We start from the raw sequence: 22751 nt of genomic DNA on the forward strand, positions 1-22751 counted from the left end.
CCGTATGGCCCTCAATTTCTTTGGCAAGTGGGGAAATCCTTTACAGGAGGACTCCAGATTTAGGTCTTCTCAGATGCGTTGATGCTAATGAAGCTGCAAAGCTTCTGGAACAGATACATGCCGGAGTTTGTGGTACTCACATGAATGGGCTCACTTTGGCCAGGAAGATCCTTCGAGCCGGTTACTTTTTGGATGACTATGGAACATGACTGTTGCAAGTTTGTGCAAAAGTGTCATAAATGTCAAGTGCATGGAGATTTGATTCGGGTGCCTCCTCATGAACTCAATGCTATGAGTTCACCTTGGCCGTTTATAGCTTGGGGCATACTCATTGTCCAATAGAGCCATGCATCATCGGGCCGGATAAATTCACTCTGTAGCCTCTAATGGACACAGATTCATTTTGGTTGCGATTGACTACTTCACACAATGGGTGGAAGCAGCTTCAATAATAATCGGTGACCAAGAAAGTTGTGCTGATTTTTGTTCGCAATAACCTGATATGTAGGTTTGGAGTACCAGAATCCATCATTACTGATAACGGAGCGAATCTTAACAGTCACTTGATGAGAGAGATATGTGAACAATTCAAGATTACTCACCGAAATTCCACCGCCTATCGTCCCCAAATGAACGGAGTTGTAAAGCCGCCAACAAGAACATAAAGAAGATTCTGAGGAAGATGATTGAAAATCGCAGAGGTTGGCACGAGATGTTGTCATATGCTTTGTTGGGTTACCGAACAACTGTCAGAACATCAGTTGGAGCTACTCCATATTTGCTAGTATATGGAACAGAGGCAGTTATACCTGCAGAAGTTGAAATACCTTCATTGAGGATGGCCTCAAAAATTTCAATAGGCTCATCGGCAGTTTGGAACAACTTTGAATACTTCCCAGCAAGTTATCAGATAGATCTCAAAACACCAACCCCGAATGACGTTCATTAAAACTTGTTGTGACATGACACTTGGCAGTGGCTTTTTCAAAACATTACTTTTGAAAATCTATTTTCCTTAAAAAACTCTTCCTTCATGTTTCAATCATATTTGCATAAAAAAAAATGTTTGTCTTATCTATCAAGAAATGGGAGATCGGAGAAATCAACTGAGATAGCAAGACAAGGAGCAGACAACCGAAGAGATCGACACAGATCAGTTCATTTTTTTTAAAAAAAAAAAAAAATTAACAATTTTTCTGTGGACGCAGCTATAAGCTTGCCTCAAGATCAACATGTTCCACCATTCAATGAATATTGAGAAGTCAAAAGGGCAAAGAGCTCCCCAAAATTTACGATTTTCTGTGGATGCAGGAAATATTTTACGCCGCTTATATCAAAGATTTTGGAATATGAATAACATTATTTCATTCAATTCCCAACAAGGTGAAGTACATGATGAGCATGCAACTATGTTCAGAGATGGGACAAATGAAAACCTTGAAGAGAGAAATATTATTATTTTTCAGCAACTAAAGATACCTGGAAGATATTTATCTGCATTATAATATTCTTACCCTGAAGGTTATTTATATTGTATCGTCGAATGAGACGATACTGCTACCCGGAGAGTCATTTATATCATATTGTCAAATGATATGATACCACTACTCCAAGGGTCATTTTATTTATATTGTCGAATGAGACAACACCACTACCCGGAAAGTCATTTATATCGTATTGTCAAATGAGGTGATACCACTACTCCGAGGGTCATTTTTATTGTATTGTCGATTCAGACGACATCGCCACCCGAAAGATACCCGGAAGATCACCTGTGTTGTCTGGTGAAGCATTATCTTCATTCGGTACCAGGGATGGCATCATTAGAAAAGAGCTTCATGCATTGCAAGAAAAGGATTCATGCATCGGCGGGAAAGATCATGCATAGCAAGAAAAATAATTCATGCATCGCGGGAAAAAATATCATGCATAGCAAGAGAAAGATGTCCTGCATCGCGGGAAAATATCATGCATAGCAAGAGAAAATATTCATGCGTGTCGGGAAAAGATCATGCATTGCAAGAGAAAAGGATTCATGCATCGCGGGGAAGGATCATGCATAGCAAGAGAAACAATTCATGCATCGCGGGAAAAGATCATGCATAACAAGAGAAAGCAGTCATGCATCGCAGAGAAGTCATGCATTGCAATAGAAAAAGATTCATCCATCGCAAGAGAAGATTCATGCATCGCGAAAAGAGATTCGTGCATCGCGGGAAAAATGTTCACGCATCGCGAGAAAGATTCGCCCACCAAAAGAGAATCAACATCAACTGCATCATTTTTCTTGCAAATACGACATCAAGAGAACTATCAACATATTACATATGCATATTTTATTACTTCGTCATCAAAAGAAGAGTACATTGAAGATTATATTAGAAATACAAAATACAAGCTTTATTTGCTTCACGTCAAACTCGATAGAGTTTACGTCAGATGTTCAAGGAGAACAATTAAGTGTCAACACGGTAAAAGACACTGTCTCCCATTTGAATTGCATTTTTATGCTAATGAGTTTTATCTCAGTCTTTGTCGAGAGAATCCGAAAGGATGAATTCTCCAAAACAAACCACAGATGCGGACGACATCAAAAAGGATGCAGCACGATGTGGAACTTTTCTTAGCAGCGAACTGGGACATAGTCCAAAGAGGAGTGTCAAACTCTTGGGACGCGAGCAGAGGAAGCGACTTTCACCACAATTAAACCACACTTCTATCAGAAGGCATGTGAGTTTTTCTCTAGGTTTCCTGGTTTCAGTTTCGCATCCGGAAATTTCTGGTCTCCACCGGAAGCAGCTTTCCAATCCAAGTGACAATGCGCCAAGAGCTTTGAAAATTATGTCCATGTAAGTTCTTATTTATGAGTGTGAAGCGCGCCACATTCATGACTAAGAGGTTGCAAGCCTCTTTTCACACTCAATTTATTTTGTCGCTTCTCCGAAACCAAAGGTTATCTTGCATAATAGATTTCTTTTTTCAATCAATTGAGTCGAACTACAAGCAGCCTGATGCCCTAGGTTGAGGGATATGTATGCAGAATCAATGTTGAAACCCGGCTGTATTCCAACATTCACACTCAAATCTTATTCCCAAGCATTCCGGTATCTTCATAATCCGACATCGGGATGACTTTGAATTCTTTCAAAATCGTGCGTCAAGTCAAGCGCTTAGAACTACAAGTGGCCTGAATTCTCATAGAGCATGATATTTGTAGGAAACCCACTTCCGAGGTTAGGCCATAATTCCTAAATTCCGTACCAAAATACCTTTCGAAAAGGATGAAGATGTGTTCGGTCAAAACTGGATTTGTCAATTTCATTTGCCTCGAATTGCTTTCAACAATCCAAGTCAAATGAGGGACAGTTGTTGACACCCAATTTTGACCCTCCACAATATAAATTAATCATTTCGAGCTTCTCCAATTTCAAACGATTTAAAATAATTAGTTTTATAGAATTTCCAAAAATAAATAAATAATAAATAATAATAATAATAATAATAATAATAATAATAATAATAATAATAATAATAATAATATAGTTTGCGAGATTTAAATAGTTTTGTCAGTTCTCATAATTTTTAGATGATCTATATGCTTTACATAATTATGTATACAATTAGTATATTTTATTATTATTCGAAAATCGTCTTAAAAAAGAAAGGGGGGGGGGGGGGGGGGGATTTTATATATTAAATATTAGGGATGGTTATAATTTTGAATTAATGAGTTTTATGAAATTCAAAATACTTTCAAGTTATTTTTAAAGTAATTTTATCATTTTTAATAATAAATATGTATATTTTTGCAATCACACTATTTTATAAATATTTGAAAATCATCACAAAGGATTTTGCATTTTATTTAAATGTTTTATTTTACCTTAAGTTATAGTTGTAATTTCGAGTTAATTAGTTTTGTAATTGAATTAATTAGTTTATAATTAAGTTAATTATTTTTTGTTTTCGTTAAGATTAAGAAGCTCATTAATTAATTTATATTAATTCATCTTATTTAACTTTTGGCCGAATTCACCAATTAAATTCAAATCGGCTAAATTTTTAACTTCAATTGGTTCTAATTCTAATCCCTTGTAATTGCAATTATAGCAACTTCCTTACCAATTTCTTCAACCACTTTGCAAGACCAAATTTTGGGTCTTTCCTCTCAATTTCAGCCGGCCCAGTTTAATTCATATCAGCCCAACAACAATGCAATTCCCAATCCAACTCATTCCCAACCCAATAGTATCAAACCGGCCCACTTCTTCACCAAATAACCCACAACAATTCCAAACCGGCCCAATTCTTTTTTTTCAACAGCAAATAAAATACAACACCAAAAACAGTACCAACCGACCCCATCCCCTCATCCTTACAATTCAACAATACAAATACATCATACCATACGCCATACAGTATCCCAACCCCACCGCCCATACTTTTCTTTTTCCTCCAGACGCAACCCAGAAAAATCCAGCCAAATTTGGAAATCTCGTCCAACTTCTCCGCAAAACCCATACCCTGCAGACCCCCCATCACCCTCACGTCCCTTTTCCCCCATTTTTAGGGATTTTTTCAAAGCTTACCACTGTTGGATTGAAAAGGGGCAGAGATTGAATTCGAAAAAGAGAAATTCAAAATTTCACCCGATTTCCCTTAAATTTCAGCTATATATTGCTCTCTTTTGATCACTGTTTTGGGGGAGAAAAAAAATTTTGAAAAAAGAGTTTTGGAGTTCGGGTCTTTGGCCATAATCGCTTTACACTTGCGAATATTTTTTTTAGCTCTCTGATTCCAAATTTCGAGAAGATCGTCACTCGAATTTTCTTAGCTTGCCCTTAATATTCAAATAGAGTGGTGGAATCGCTTTTCTTGTCGTCCTAGTAACGCTGCTCCGAGAAAGGTAAACTCGATTCCCTCTTGCTTCTTCACTGTTATGCTCCGTTTGACGACATGTATATCCGGAATTCATGATTCTCGCGTCTTTGAAGTCTTGTGTGCTTATGCTTTCATTTATCATGTATTGTGGCTATTTGACGAGTATTCCGCATAATGCAAATCTTGACTATTGTTTGTTTTACTTCCACAAGGCTTGTCTCAGTTCCCTTTCAAATGGTTCAAATTCATTAAGGTTTTTGTGTTTAGACATATATCAGTAAGGGCAAGCATTGTGTTCTATCTAAGTTCTCTTTGTGATATATATATATTTTTTTTTAATTTCTTCCTGTTCCAATATTTAAAGCAGCAGGTTGTCTTATTCACCTGGCACTTGGTTAAATTGTTATATATATATATATATGTGTGTGTGTGTGTATATGTGTATATATATAGCTTATCGCTTTATTTTGGAGAGTTTGATTATTATCTCGAAACTGCCGCAAATCTGGTTCTTGTTTGTTTAAATGAAGTTCTTAGTTTCTTATTTGATGAATTTATCATTTTCTTTCTTTTATTCTTAAATTTCTAGTTGAAGGCTACGTGGGTATTTCGTTCATTTTTGTCATTAGTTTGAGTTTGGTTTATGTGTAAGATGCTAGTTTGATTTTGGTCTTAATTTGAGCAAATCTGTAGGGTAAATGATCTTCATGGTTGTCAATGTTAGTAGCTCTTTTATTTTCTCTTGCTCAAATTTGGGTTTGCCTTTCTGTGTAAAAATGCTAAAGTTGGTTTGTTGTGAATTGTTGACTTAGAGGAGTATTGCAGTGATTTGATGGAACTCCTCATACTCCCTTTTAAATTATTGCTTCTTCATATTCTCAATTGGTTCTTCTTATTGTTTATCCTTTTTGTTTCTTTCTTTGTGCATGTAAACTCTCCGAATGAGTTCCGTTGACTCTAGCTTCGGCCTTGCATCGCTTATCGGGCCTGTAGGCCCAAATTTTCTCCTCTAGTCAGCCCTTAATTACTAGCAACGGAACCGACGAACAGGTCCTTGAAGGCAAAATGTTGGCTGGAAATTGAAATATGAGCCTCCAAAGGCTCAAAAGTGGGCTGTATACAGCAGTATACACTCACACTACCGAGATACAGGTCAAAAACGCAATAAAAAACAGGGCTGGAGTGAAATACAGGTGTTTGGAAGCAAGAAATACATAAAAAGGGTTGATATACATGCCGATATACACTGATATACATCAGTTGTATACCAAAAACGGGAATTGTGTTAAACTCCAAAAAGTAGCGAATTTGGCCCAAGAAAGGCCCAAATTCAATTTCTCCCTTACGCTTTAATTATTTAATCGCGATTACCTATTATTTATTGTTTAACTCTAACTTCAGAATTTTTAATTAACTTAATTAGATTCTCCAAAAGATAAGTTATTTCCTTTGTGTTGGTTAACTTTTAATTTATTTATTTTAATATTTATTTTATCTATTTTATTAACTAAATATGTTGGCCAAATTATACAGTTTTAAGTTAAATCTTTTGTTCTAAAAAAAATAAAAATAGAACATAAAACAACAACATATTCTTTAATGTCTCCCACTCAATCACTTTTTACTCGTTTAAAATTGGTTTAAAGGGTCAAAGTATTTATTCCTCAAGTAAAAACAAAAAAAAATAAAAAAATAAAAATAAAAAAAAATAATATATATATATATATATATAAATGTATAAATATATATATTCTTTACTTGGTCATTTTCTCAAAAAAGGATTAGTCAAAACTTTGCTTTCATTCTTTAATTAATTAAAAAATGATTTTCATGCTTAATTTAATTGGCTTAAATTATTTATTTCAAAAATGAATTAAAGAAATTCTAATTAATATAGTTTTATTAATATTCTAATCATTTGTATTTCGACTCAGATGTTTTCTTTTGGGATATCTTTTCTCTAAAAAATAAAAAAATGAAATAAAGGCGTGTCATTTATTTAACTATTTTTCTCAAAGTCAACCAAATATTGTAAATTATTATTCTTATGCTAAATCACATTTTTTATAAAAAAATAGTCAAATATATTTTATTCAAATCGCAGGTCAACCGCATGTTAGCGGGCACTTCGAATGCTTAAACCCTTCTCGAAGTGTAAATTGAACCCCGAACCTTCTTTGGTATTTTCAAATGATTTTTTCTGTTTAAATCTTTGAAAATTATAAGTTTTCTTAATTTCTTTAAAAAATTAAGTAGCGACTCTTTTCTAAGTATTTTTTCTCAAATTGTTTTTTTTATACTTAGAACATTTCAAAAAAAAGTGATTTTTCTAGAAATAGTTAAATTACGGCACAACAGATGTAGGAGAGAAAACTGAGATTTCCAGGATAGCCTTTGACCTAAGTTTTGAGCACTAATCTCAAATCACAGAAGAAGTATGTTTTTAAAACATATGAGCTAGTATTATATTTTGGGAGTAGTATTAAGCACCGATATAGGGGAGAGTTCAAACAACTCACTGCCCCATAAACCATGTAGCCATCATGGGTAGAAAAGGGTCATACTTTTTAGATGAACCCTTTTCACATAGACTAGTGGATCCATTAGGCAGTTCAGGTTCTATATCTTTGGTCGGGTATAGGATGCACGGGCAGCGTGAGGGAGATCGTTGTATCATCACAATATATCTTAAGTGATGGTTGTTGGTTAGAGAAACTCTCACAAAAGTTATTGTATTCTTATATACACAGTTACTTGTATTTTTACATACATTTCAGAGTTATGTTGTATCCTTGCATACACACAGAATTTTCAACATGTTTTTAAACAGTTTGTTTCTTTATATTACACTTGTTTTAAATTGTTTTATATTGAAATGGGTTCAGTCATATTAAGTTGAGTATCCAGAGTTGAGTACCCAGAGTCGAATAACTTATATTTGAGTTGAGTATCTTATCGTTGAGTACTTCTGAGTTGAGTAAGTTTGAGTAGTTTTGAGTATCCTTGAGTATTCCTTGAGTTGAGTAAGTTTGAGAAGAGGTAAGTATGTTTCCTTTTTATCAAGTTTCAAGCTTATGTTTATGTTTTAGAATTCCTCTTGCATGCTCGTACATTCCACGTACTGAGCCATTTGACCTGCATCTTCTCATGATGCAGACACAGGTATTCAGGATCATCAATAGGAGCTTCTTTGATACATCCGAGAGTTCGAGTTAGCTATGGTGAGCCTCCTTGCTTTCGGAGGATTTCATTTACCTTTCAGTTATATCAGTTGTTAGAATGTCGTGGGTCTTGTCCCGACTTCCATCTTTATCAGTTAGAGGCTTCATAGATAGTCAGTATAGTTGAGAAGTCTATATTATTCATTTTGTTAAATGTTTTAAAGACTAAAGTTGCCTTTTTATGGCGAGTTGTATATATTTTATTATACAGATTTTTCTTTGGACTTAAAGTTTGTATTTAAGTTTTATGAACTTTTATTTCAGTTTTAAGCTTTTGCATGCTTAAGTTAGTCTTCCTTTTGTAGTCAGCCAGGATAAGAGTTCGCTTGGAGACCATCAATGGTTCTTGAGTGCCGGCCACGTCCAGGGTGTAGACTCTGGTCGTGACAGGTTCGACGATCCGCCCTTCAACTCGGCGAGCATTCCTGCTGGGATTAGCTCTTAGCCATGTTCTGTAAAATTGGGCGAGCTGGGGTCATCGCCCAAGGACTTCGGCGATCTGTCGATTGGCTTTGACTCACCAAAATATTCAGCTGCAATCTTCAAGGCGTGGAATCCCTTGTTTGTCAACAGTACCATCTCGAGCACCTCCATATTCATGAATAACCCTTGCATCCTTTGAAGGTCTTGAGCTTGGCTTCTAGTAAAAGGCATTGGTGTAATCCGTATTGCATCAGGCCACGTTCAGAGTGTACACTCAGACCGTGATATCTAATTAAATCAACAATACCAAACTAAGAAGGAGCATATATAATGACCATTTTGAGTTATAAAGATGCTCAATAAACAAAAATCAAAGGTAAACGTCATATTACTAAAATAAGAAGTACATACCATTTTTAGTGGAACACATGGAAATTAGTATATGTGATTGTCAAGACTAATATTTTCAACTGTGATTACACTCTATCCCAAGTCAGTTGAATCAAGACATATATCAATCCAATTTTTACAATAAGAGAGAAGCTAAAATGTACATTGTAAATAAAGATAAAGTCAAACAACAATGTAAAAGCAAAACAATCTCTAAGGAACTGACATTACATTGTCATGAACAAAACAATCTCTAAGGAACTGACATTACATTGTCATGAACAAAACTAAAAAGACATGGTATAAATAACTCAACTAGTAGAGAGATGAACAATGGAGATGCAAAAACATAAAGCTAGAATAGATTATGTCTATTTTCTTGAGATAAATACATAATTTGAACCAAAATTACTCAATTCATCCAAACACATATGCTATGAATATAGTTGTACTGTCATACATAGACGACCAACAAATTCACAAACTAGATTGCAGCAGTAACAATTTCTGTTAAAAAACTAAATCAACGCCATTTCTGAAAGTAGTTGTTGAGACAACAATGTCCACAGTTCCTACATTTTCTCAAGCTGTCATGTCTACTTCCATATCAATCACTTTGGAGACAACAATATCTAGAGTTCCTACATTTTCTCCAGCTTCCATGTCTACTTCCATATCAATCACTTTGGAGACAACAATATCCATAGTTCCTATATTTTCTCCAGCTATCATGTCTACTTCCATATCAATCACTTTGTTGTTGTCCCCTTCAGCATATCCATCTTTGTCTTGTCCCATGTGGTAAAATAATCCCCACAGGAAGTGCTCGTTGTTCCATCCTGCAACAACATCCACAACACATTAATATTCAACGAATTAGACAATTGATCTGGTCTCTCATGAGAATCAGAGAATGTACTATCAATACTCTACAACTTGGCTGATGACACACACATTTATACTCAAATGAAACCAAACAAATATCCCAACTTTAAAAAGGCATAATCTTCTGGATACACACGTAAATTTATCTTTTATAGAGCATAATTGTATATTTATTACCTAAAAATTCATTGAAAATGAGAAAAAAATATAGAGAATATAGGCGTACTTTGACAATCACTGCACAAGGTTGTGGATGCAAGTACAAGCAACTGAACATTATTTATGAACGTTCTCATCACCAAATCTTTGCTATGCATGAAATCCACCAGAGCGATATATCTCTCAGACCTACATATAATGAGAAATGAAAATCAGTTTCTTGTAAAAACATTCCTGGGCAAATGGGCACTTCCACTTTGCAACCCTTACCTATTTATAGATAGATATATAAGACAAAAACTGACCTTTCTTTCTCATTTGCAAAGAAATATAGTCCTATATCTTCTCTACCCGGAATATGATTGTTGAATAGACTTGTCCGGATATCCCCGTGGGGAACTAGTTCAAATTTAAGAGTATCAGGCAAAACACGTGAGAACGCATACACCTTACGTCTAACTTTGGAAGGAGGATGAGCCTGAATACAATTATTGAGCATCCCAGGTATGAATTCCAAAGTACTTAAGATGTCAAAACTTCCCCTGAAATGCAAAGAGGAAGATATACTAGTAAATTAAAAGAAAGATAACATGTATTCCTATTGAATGGTGCAAACTTTTCAATCAGGAAGAGAAGCTGAATTTGAATTAGAGATGAAGAATACTTACTTCCAGGAATGAACTAGAGCAGGATCACAAGAGTGTGTCATAAGTGGATTTATCATTCTACTTGCTTTCACGACATCTAGACTCCTAAGCTCTAGAGACTTCAAACGTTTCTTTGGTGGCAGAGTACTCTGACAAATCTTTGTAGAGGCATGTGACATGGATCCATCAGAGTTCTCATTTTCCAGTCCACGTGATAAAGAAATTACTCCCTTGTCAATATTACATTTTTGACAACACCAATCCTTTGGTTCATCTACATAATAGCCTTGCATGCAATGCCTGAAAGGAAGAGAAAAGCAGAATTTCTGAATACATGAATAGGATTACGTGTGCATAAAAAAATATGTCACAATGTGATGAAGTAAGTGAGTCATGACTTTCAGCTTTTCTAACTGATTGTCCACCTTTTCATGCTAAAAAGGTGAGAGAGGGAGAGATAACTTACTGATGCACGTCAATATTTTTGCATTGATAACAAGTAATTATTGGTTCTTGAAAACATATATCACCGCAAATTTCACAAATGTTTTTCTGCAAGTTGACAAAGAAAATACAAGAAATTCATAAGCTAAATCATAATTAAAAAAATCAAGTTTTCATCTTCTTTAAGCTAAATAACAGAAGCATATCCATCATTATATCTTTGGTTATATCTCATCCAGGCAAAAACACCTCTAGTACTCCTCCTTAAGAAGCACTTCAAGGAGATGAAGGACAGTAAAAGCCAGTGGTATACGAACCCAGTTTTCTTCCTATAATTGTATGTGAATGACGAACAATTTGATCTGCTTCTCTTTTGGTTAATCAGAAGAAAGTTCATTCATATACGTTCTATTAAAGTTTGTTTTTTGGTACTTAAATCTTATACTATTAGACACAATCTACGTTGCTATTAACTTCTTCTTTTGGACAAGAAAGGAGATTTTCCAGAATAACAAAGACAACATGTTATAGAGCATAAACCTTGACACAGTCTCCATCTATTTGTCTAACTAAAATGCACTATAAAATAAAATCATCATCTTTGCAACAAAATGAAAAAGAAAAACCCAACCATAGTGCAGTATGTATTAATGTTAAACTACTTTCAGCATAAATTTTTTACAAATTAGTAAATTGACTTTAGAGTAAAATGTTCTAAAAACTAATTAAATTTTAACTGTTATCCGTTAATAGCCTAATACGTACACAAATGTATTACTATTAGAACAAGGTATAAACAAACATCCTAAGTAGTGAAACAACTGTTGGGTTCAAAAGTAATCAGGGAGGCATGCAGAAACTTACAATTGCAAATCATAGAAGCGATAAATCAAATGACTAAAAACTATACTAAAAATCATAATATTATTATATGATTTGACCAATTGGCCTACATATGAAAAAAAACTAATATGAAACATAAAAGTTGTAATGAGAAAATCTCTCCATAAGCAAAACACTTAAACGTCTACGCTGTGGATGCTATTGCGTTTTAATAGGAGAAGAGGGGCTTCAATTTATAGAGTTTCATTTTTTCCTCTAAAGAAAGAATAACAAAGTATGGAAGAGACCTATATTTTTCTGAAAGAAAAAGTAAAAGCAATTATGGTAATGATTTGACTTTTAATCTAGAGAAAAATAAAACTCAAATATCATATGGTAAGAAAATCAGGGCAAAATCCTAACAAATCTCTCCTTTTGGATGGATTTTCTTGATAAAAATTGATTCATCTTCTTCATGTGCATGATAATTTTGTTCTTCACATAGTCTTCATCTCTGCTACTTGCCATGATTAAAAATTGATATGGGTTAAAAATTGAAGTCTCGTGCATTAAAGTAAGCACATGTTAAGAATATTGGAGCCCTATGTTAAAAGTTATGAGCATGGTTGAAAGTGGAGCCCATTTGCTAAAAGTAATAGTATAAATTATAGGAATCACATATTATAAGTACTAAATAACATCCTATCCCTTCTAGTTTTCTATTTACCAAAAATCCCTTAAAAATGATGTTTGCAAGATACATAGCGTTGTGCGCATGATACATTAGGTTTGATACATTCCACATAGCGGGATACATATCATTGTGCACGGGATACATAGCGTTTGATACATTTCACATAGCGGGATACATAGCGTTATACACGGGATACATGCAGGATACATAGGTAAATAAGGGATTTTTGAAATTTTTGAAATAAGTAGGGATAAATGGATATTAAGGTAAGTAAAGGAATGTAGTTAAGTAATTTGTCCAAAGTAATATGCCTGAGTTGAAAAGTGGAGGCCAAGCCTTAAAAATTAGTAAAGGTTGAAAGTTGAAGCTCATGCATAAAAGTAAATATGAGTTGAAAATTGATTTTTATTTTTAAGGATGGAGCAGCAAAATTGCTGAGAATATAGTTGAAATTTTTTTCCACGTGTAGTTAGACTCAAATCTTCATTATCATCAAATTATTTGGAAGTTGATTTTAAACCGCCTTGAACATGTGTTCAAACTCGATGAACTTGGATCATAGGATCGTTGAACCATGAGATTTGATACCACTAGTTGGGTTCGAAAGTAATCAGGATGTCATGCATAATCTTACAATTGCAAATCATTGAGGTGATAACTCAAATGACTAAAAATCATACTAAAACATAATATTATTATATGATTTAACCAATTTGCCTACATATGAAAAAAACTTATATAAAACATAAAAACTTTAGAGAGAAAATCTCTCCATAAGTTAAACTCTTAAACATTTATGTTGTGAATGCTATTGTGTTTTTGATATGAGAAGATGAGATTCAATTTATAAAATTTCAAACTTTTCCTCTAAGGAAAGAACAACCACATATATAAGAGAATTATATTTTTGTTTCAGGAAAAGTAAAAGCAATTATGATAATGCTTTGACTTTTCTTTCAGAAAAAAATAAAACTCAAATATGATAAGAAAATCAAGGCAAAATCCTAACAACAACAACACAATATCCAAATGAGGCAAGCATAGAGTAAAAAATAAATTAGAACGTGGGACAATTGAAGTGTGATGGCTTATATGAGTCCACCACAAGTAAATGGACCTGGCCCCTTGACAAAATAATCATGAAAAAACACTTAAATAAACAACAACATATTGATTACCACACTGTGTGATAAACAACAACATATTTATCTAATGGTGATAAAAATCAAAGTTGCTAATAGTTGTGTGATATATATAGCTCATACCTTGTTTGACATCAAATTCAGAACTTTAGTACCACATTGTTGATGAGGGGAAATGACAATATTTTGAGTAAATTGTCAAGATTTTCTCTTAAGAATATAGAATATGTTATTACTTTTTTGGTTAGCAAATTGAAACATGTTCAAAGAATATATATTGAACACTTCTTTATGTATGTTTAAGTGTTGAACACTCTGCTCACTCCTTTTTATTTATTTTATAATCATGATGTCCTAACGAACTACTTTGTCCATCCTTAAGAATGATATTTGATAGAGTATAATCATAATTAATTTATATATCTCTTTAAATAAAATGAAACACATCTTTCGGATAAACCACACTAGGCAAGTCCGATGAAACAAGCTCCACACCCCTGACCTATGACCTTTCGACTGGGATATCACCTTTCCAACCCAGTCACCCTTCCGGGTGTTAAATAACATATTTACAACTTTGAATTGTATATTTTGCATAAAAGAAGGGGGGGGGGGGGGGGGGGAGATTAAATTAAATAATAATACCAAATTAAAATTAAACAAGAAGCACGCTTAACCCACTCTAATCATCCCAAAAAGAATGTTGCCCTTTTGTCATGGAGAAAAAAGACAAATACAGATGCACTGATTGCATGAATAGTCACAACGAGTAAAACAAATACTTCCTCCATTTTAATTTATTTGATTTTTATTATTATTATTATTAGCTCTTTATAAAAATAATTCTTTATTTGACAATTTATTTATTTGTACACCTCTTAATTTCAATGAGTATTTTTGTGCTTTTAGCATTACTGTTTTTGTTTACTTTCTTACTCTCTATCACCGGTCAAAAGCAGAGAAACAACAAATGAACAATGGAGTAAATACTAAAATAAATTACAATATATCCTTTCGTTCAATTTATATAACAACTTTAAATTTTGAGATTCAAATGTTTCTTTGACATAATATTTTTTTTTATGTCTATTAAATATTTTGAATTATAATTTAATATAACTTATAATACTTTTAATATACTTTCAAATATGTAAATTTATATTCAAAAGCATAAAATATTCATGTCAAAATTCAATCAAAAGTAAAAAAAAATATGTTGAAATTCTACCTGTGGCACATGTTCGTAGGAACTTGCTAAACAAAAACCTAGGTTTTACCTTGTGGGGATGTCGTCCCTTTTGCCTTGGAGAGTGAGTAGTCATCTGCGCTCCACAACAGCACACCAACAAAAAAAATGCCAAACGGGTTCTACAAATCACATAACGTTTGAATAATAAATTTAATTTAGAACAAAAAATATCGCAGCCCTAACTTGTAGACATTTAATGAAAAGGAATTTTGCACACTTCGCATTTCTTTACAAAGTATATTGAATTACTGGCGGACTATAATATGAGTATCAGACGCTGGATGAAAAAAAACTAGATTACTATGAAAAAAATCTTTGTTATTCAACTCCTCCAGTTTCCATAATTGTATGTTTGTTACCATGTGGTTTTCATAATTTCACTTGTAGATTTTTGTATGTCCGAAAAAAAATACTCATATTTTTCCATTTAGTGGTCTAAGTGTTTGGTATGAAGGAAATTGTTTTCCTAAACAAATGTTCTCTTGAAAAATAAGTTGGTTTCTAACTTATTTTCTAATGTTTGGTTGGTGATTGGAAAATATTTTCCGAAATTATTTCTAGTGTATGATTGGTGAATGAAAAATATTTTTTTGAAAATATCTTTTATTTTTTGCTAGAGAGGAGAAAATATTTTTTTAGGAAAATAATTTCTGACCTAGAAAAAAACTCCGACAATCGATCCGGCACTTGACCCCGACACTCGATCCGGGACCTGAGCCTCACTGTTGAAACGCAACCCAACATTCGAACAGGAACCCGAACTTGATCGTGACCCAAATCAGGACATGAAAAAAAGACCCAACCTAGGACCTAACCATGACTCCCAACCCAAGACCCGACATTTAAATTGAAATATGATCCTGACACCAAAACCTGACTTCGACCCGAGACCCAACCTCAACTCCTAACCCCAAAATCTGATTCAGGATCCAACTTTTGAATTAGGATCTAATCCCAACACTCGACCTGAGATATAACCTTGACCGGGGATCTAACCCCGACTCTGATATATGATCCAACTTTTGAATCGGGATCTGACCCCGACACTTGACTCGAGACCGAGATATGACACAGACCTGAGATCCAACCCAATCGAAGACTTGAGACCCTAACTCGAGACCCCACATCAAACTATGACTCGACCCTGAACTCGACTTGAGACAGAACTTGGATCCCGACTCCGACCTCAACCTGAGACCCAACCCAACCCGGACTCCAACATCCAAATCGATCCAACTTTTGAACCGAGATCCGACTTGAGACCCAACCCGTACACCGACCCTGACTCCTGACTCCCGATTAAGGTCTTAACTTTCAAATCAGGACTTGACCCCGACCCCGTTCCTGACATCCAAATTAAGACCTGACTTTTGAACTGGGACTCGAACCCAATACCCAACTCAAACCCTAAATTCGACCTCAATCTGAGAGCCAACCCGACCCCGACTCCAACATCCAACTCGCTACAACTTTTGAATCGGATCCGACTCGAGACCCAACCCTTACTCCTACCTTGATTCCTGACTCTCGATTAAGGTCTTGACTTCCAAATTAGGACCCGATCCCGAGCATGTTCCTTACATCCAAATTAGGACCGTACTTTTAAACATGGGACTCAAACCCATACCCCCTAGAGACCGAACCTTGATCTAAACTCAACATCGACATTAAACTTCTGATTTCCAACCCTGATTCGACATTGCCACTCAAATCGAGACCCAACACTAAAATTGAGACCCAATTTCGACATTGACATAAGCAAAATAAGTGAATTTTAAAAAATAATTTTATATTTGAAAAGTCTATAGTAAGGGTGGGAATTCGGTAGTTCGGTTCGGTTTTGATTTTCTTATTTCAATTTTTTTAGTTCTCGATTTTTAAATTTGTTGTACCGAATTCATTAATTTTGGTTTTTTGTAGGATGAAATACCTTAAACTAGAAGAAATTCCAATCACGACAGTAATGGTGGACGTCGTTTGCTGGAATTGAGGTAGTAATGGTGGACGTTGTTTGTTGGAATCACGAAAATAATCAAATACACTTTGATGGACACTGTATGTTGGCCGGCGAAAGCTGCAAGTTGCTGGAGTGGTGAAGCCTGGAACTTGGAAGAGAAGTGCGGCGGCTGCTGCAGAATGAGATAAACGATTGATAATTGGAATGAAAACCTTAGGGCTAAGTGCTAAGGGCAGAAAAGGAAATATATGTATTATTAATTAAGTATTATCTAATATAGTACTAATAATCAAATAATATCTAATATAGTATGTATAGTAGTGTATAGATTTCAGTCAAACCGAAATACCATAATACATAAATTGTGTTACCGAAAACTACACCAAAATTTGAAGTTACAAAAAATATGAACCGAATAATCGAAAAAAATTTGATTTGGTTCGATGTTTTGATTTTTCAATATTTATGCTCAGTCCTAGTTTATAGGGTTGTGGGAGTGGTGGCTATACAGTAAGGCTATTCAAAACCGAACTGAAACTGATAATCCGAACCGATAATTTGGTTATTGGGTCAATGGTTCTGATTAATGGTTTAACAGTTCAGGTCTCTATTTACTATAAACTTCTTATTGACTAATCGGTTCGGGTCTTAGTTTGGCCATATTTCTAAACGGGTGTCCCGATAACCCGATCAGAAGTTTAATTAATTACATTTATATCACTTAAGGCTTTAGTCCTTTTACCCTTTAGGGTTTACATTTTAGTCTTCATACTCTTTACAATTACTTTATAGTTGACACTCAAATTTCCCAATGATATTCCAAAGCTGCAACATCACTCATTGATTCACTGTCACTGCTCCCACGTTGGCGAGTTACATTGAATATCATTCTTTAAGTGTCTAAATTGATGTTCAAATGGTTGGTTCCCTTACTTTAAGTCTTTCTTTTTATCTTCTCATTACAATGAGTGAGTCAGTGAGACATGCCTACAATATTCCAATATTACAATCTGCAATGAAAAAGTTTTTATTTGTAATGGTCTCATAATCATTAATGATTTTAGTTAGTAGTACTGTAATGGTTTCTCTTTAAAGTTCATATCAAAATTGGCTTGATTGTTATGAGGAATCCTTTTGAGTTTGCCAGTTTAGGCAATGTTGACATCTCTGTCCAGGTTAATATGAGGTTTTATTAAGTATTTTATGTAGTAATGGACTAACAGGGAAAAGTTCATCAGAGATACTGTCTACTGCGTACGATTAACTAATGATTAGTCCATTAATAATTCTCAATAAACATAGTGTGAACTGTTAACGATTAACTCGATAACCAAATCGATAATGATCACTAACCGATAAACCGATATCTTAATGGTTCCATAACGGTTTAGCATGCAAACCTATAACCTATAAGTAAAACTAGAGCCGTCAATATGGGCTAGGCCTGTTGGGCCAGCCTGGCTTAACCCGGGATTTAATAGGGCTGGGCTAAGATTTTTGGAGCCCATTTAAGAAAAGGGCTTTTTAGCCCGGCCTGAATAAGCCTGCTAATTTGTGGGGCTTGAGAAATATAGGTAGGGCCGGCCCGTGGGCCAAATAAAAATAATTAAAAAAAATATAATATAATATTAAAATTTAAAATTAAAGAGAATCCAAACTAAAAATCTATTTAATATTTAATTAATTGAAACTGCATATAAATTGCAGATGAAAATGAAGATGTTAAGACAACCTTGCCACAAGCTGATTCAGATATGCTTGATGAAGATGATCATGAAGTGTTGGATACGCCATAGATTTCATGATGTGTTAGATACGCCATAAGTTTCATGATTTTTTTAAGGAGTTTATTTTTAACTTTTTTATGGTTGGAATATTGTTACATTTTTTGTGTTTTAATGTGACAAAACAATTAGGTTAATATTTCTATTTATATATATATACTTTTATTTGAAAAAACCTTAATATATATTATAAAGATAATTTTATTTGTGGATTTCATAAACAAGTAGTAACATTAACATGATGTAATATTGTTTTGTCGATATTTATGATAATATTTTTAAATTATAATTTATAATTTATTTTAATAATTATAAAAAAAATATAATTTAAAAAAAAGTGGGCTGGCCCGGCAAGCCTGTAGCCCACGTACTTGTGGGTTGGGCCGACCGTTTTCTGGCCCACACCAAAAATGGGCTAGCCCGGCCTGACCCGTAAAATGTCAAAGCCTGTATGGGTTAGCCTGGATGGGGTGGGCTAGCCCATATTGACAGCTCTAAGTAAAACCAATGAATTTCAAAACCGAACCGAACTGACCGATACTGTCACGCCCCGAGCCTACACCCTGGGCGGGACTGGCACTCGAGAACCATTGTTGGCCCCAAGCGAACCCTTGGCCTGACTTACTACTCAGCGAAAGACTTACTCATGATAAAAATACTTTAAAAGTAAACTAAAATTTCAATAAATAACTTAAAATGTATAAATAAACATTCACTAGCCAAAATGTCTCTCAAGTCTCAAACATCAAATCGGGAATGGAAAGACTCAAGAACTAACATCAACTAACTGTCTATGAAGCCTCTAACAACTGAGATGGATGTCGGGACAAGACCCACGACATCCTAATGAACTAAAATGATAAAGTAATGAAAATGGGGTCCTCCGGAAGCAAGGAGGCTCACCAACAACTCTGAAGCTCAACTAGAATCAACGATGCGCTAGATGTTGATCATGGTTAACTGTATCTGCATCATTAAATGATGCAGTCCAAATGGCCTCGGTACATTGAATGTACGAGTATGCGAGGGTAATTCTATAACAAGATATAAGATTGAAAGGGAACTGAAAGAACATACCTGGTCTAACTCTACTCAACTCAACTCATTTCAATACAAAACAGTAATATAAATGCAATATAAAGAAAAGCTTTTTAAAATATGTAGATAACAATTCTGTTGTATTGAAAAAATACAATATCACTTAGTTTGTATGCAATGATACAAGTTAAACTCTGTTGTATATGAAAATACAATTAACTCTGTGTATATAAGAATAAAAAATATATCTGTGGGAGTTTCTCTAACCGACAACCATCACTATGAGCTATTTGATGATACAACGTCTTGACTCACGCTAACAGGGCCGTCATATACCTTGTCGGGGGTATAGAACCTAACTACTAAGTGGATCCACTAGTCTATGCTAAAAATACTAAGAAATCATCTAAAAAGTATAACCCTTTTCTACCCATGTTAGCTACACATTTTATGGAGACCATGAATTATCTGAACTCAACTTGTCCCCAAATCGGTGCTCAATACTACTCCCAAAATGTAAATAGCTCATATGTATAAAAACATAACTATTTCTGTTGTTTGAGATAATTACTCAAAGAAACTATCCCAAGGGCTCTCTTGGAAATCAGTGTTTCCTCTCTCGTTTAAATGTGAAAACATTTACTCTTTACTCAAAAAATAGCTCAAAAGCTCTTTTGGAAATCAGCGTTTCCTTTCTGGTGTAAATGTGAAAACATTTACTCTTTGGGATTACATAGTTCCCATATTGTAACATCTCGCAATTTGAAATTACTAGGAAGAAGCTAATAATTGGAATTTGTCATTTTTGGAAAGAATTAAAATCTGGAAATTTTGTTAAGGAAAAGTGAGTTTTTGGTCAACTTCAAACGGCCATAACTCCTATCTCACGATGATTTAGGTGTGCTTCCATATATCGTAGGAAAGATCTTGGAATAATCTTTCCAATGCCGCCGAGTTTGCACGATTCCGAGTTCGTATGAGTGAGTTATGCCCATTGAAGTTGGGCTGTTCAAATAAGGAAATGTTCAATCCGGATTTTTAAAGGGTAGTTGGCTCGTTTCCTTACCCTTTTATTTTAATTAGTTTTTGGTAATTACTTAGGGGTCTAAACTGAACTTGGTCAGTTTAGGCTTTGGAGAAATTGAGTTAGGGTTTTAGAGAAGAGAAAAGAGAAGGAGAAGCAAGAAAATCGTCAAGTTCTTGAAGCTAAGATTGTGGATTTCGTCAAGGGGTGATCCCTACGAGGTATGTGAGATCACATAGCGTTGGGTTAGTTCACCCACGCGCCAAGCATGTTTAATTCAACTTATTTTCGTCCTAAAAAGATTGAGAATTTGATGTTCTTGACAGTTGTTCTTGAATTGATTTCGTTCTTGAATATGAGTTGGGATTAAAGAGTTTCTTGATGATTAAGTGTTGTTTCCTTGAGTTGTTTGGGTTAGATTTTGTGTATATGAGTTGGGATTAAGGAGTTTCTTGATGATTAAGTGTTGTTTCCTTGAGTTGTTTGGGTTAGATTTTGTGTATATGATTTGGATACATGAATCTAAAGTGAATTTGGAAAAAAGAATCGAATTAAAACAATTTAGGATAAGAAAATGAGGTCAAAAAATTCGTCAGATTGCGTCTGTGGGAAGGCTGGCGCGACACTCCCCCATAGCGTCAGCAGTGCGCCAGAATAGAGCCCCAGAAAGATAGGGCTGGCGCAGCGCGCCGGTATGCGCCCAAAACATCGTTTTTCACCAGTTTTTCGTCGTTTAGCCTATTTAAGTTATTCTAAAGTGTATTAACACTTTCTATTATTCTAACTACTCTAAATGACTTCTAAACATTTAGAAATCATCCAGAAGCATGAATTAACCTTGAATCCATAAATTCAAATTCAAGGAAAGATAAGAGCCAAGTCTAGGAAGTTCTCAAAATCTTTTCAAGAAGTCTTTTGCAAATGCTTTTAACTTTGTTTTTAAGACTTAAAGTTCAAGTTGAGTAAAGAGTAAAGAGTAAAGATTGAAGTTCATTTCCTCAAAAGTATATGGGACTATGTATTCCCAAAGGGTTTTAAATGTTTTCACATTTAAACAAGAAAGGAAAACCTTGATTTCCAAAGAGCCTTTGTGCTAGTTTTCAGAGAAGAGTAATCGCTTTCTAAATAAAGCAAGAAAGGAAACTTTGATTTCCAAGATAGCCTTTGAGCTAAGTTTTGGAGCACTAATCTCAAATCACAGAAAGAAGTATGTTTTTAAACATAAGAGCTAATAACATTATATTTTGGGAGTAGTATTGAGCACCAATATGGGGGAGAGTTCAGACAACTCACAGCCTCCATAAACCATGTAGCCATCATGGGTAGAAAAGGGTCATACTTTTTAGATGATTCCTTTAGTGTTTTTTAGCATAGACTAGTGGATCCACTTAGTAGTCCAAGTTCTATACCCCCGGCAAGATATAGGACCGCCCTGGCAGCGTGAGGCAAAACATTGTATCATCACAATAGCTCTTACATGATGGTTGTCGGTTAGAGAAACTCCCACAGAAGTAATTGTATTCTTATATACACAGTTTATTGTATTTTTACATGCATTTCAAAGTTTTAGTGTATCTTTGCATACACACAGAGTTGACATCATGTTTTAAACAACTTTTCTTTACATTGCACTTGTTTTAAACTACTTTATATTGAAATGAGTTCAGTTATGTTGAGTTGAGTTGAGCCATGTAAATTCTTCAGATTCCTTTCAAGCCTATGTTGTGTTTAGCATTCCAACTCGCATACTTGTACATTCAATGTACTGATGTTGGCCTGCATCTTATTATGATGCAGACACAGGTAACTAGGATCGGCATCCAACGCATCGTTGAACCAGTGAGCACTCCAGAGTCAGTTGGTGAGCCTCCTTGCATTTCGAAGGACTCCTTTTCATTGCTTTCAGTTTTAGTATTAGTTCATTAGGATGTCGTAGGCCTGTCCCGACATCCATCTCAGTTGTTTAGAGGCTTCATACACAGACAGACAGT

At 34.6% G+C, this 22751-nt stretch overlaps 1 pseudogene; it reads right to left on the minus strand.

Moving 5' to 3' along the window:
* Positions 1-9425: 9425 nt before the first annotated feature.
* Positions 9426-18295, minus strand: LOC125809840 (uncharacterized; annotated as a pseudogene).
* Between the last annotated feature and the right edge of the window lie 4456 nt (positions 18296-22751).

Source organism: Solanum verrucosum, unplaced genomic scaffold (genome assembly GCF_900185275.1).
Source record: "Solanum verrucosum unplaced genomic scaffold, falcon-dt-bn FXZP01000474.1, whole genome shotgun sequence".
Taxonomy (NCBI): domain Eukaryota; kingdom Viridiplantae; phylum Streptophyta; class Magnoliopsida; order Solanales; family Solanaceae; genus Solanum; species Solanum verrucosum.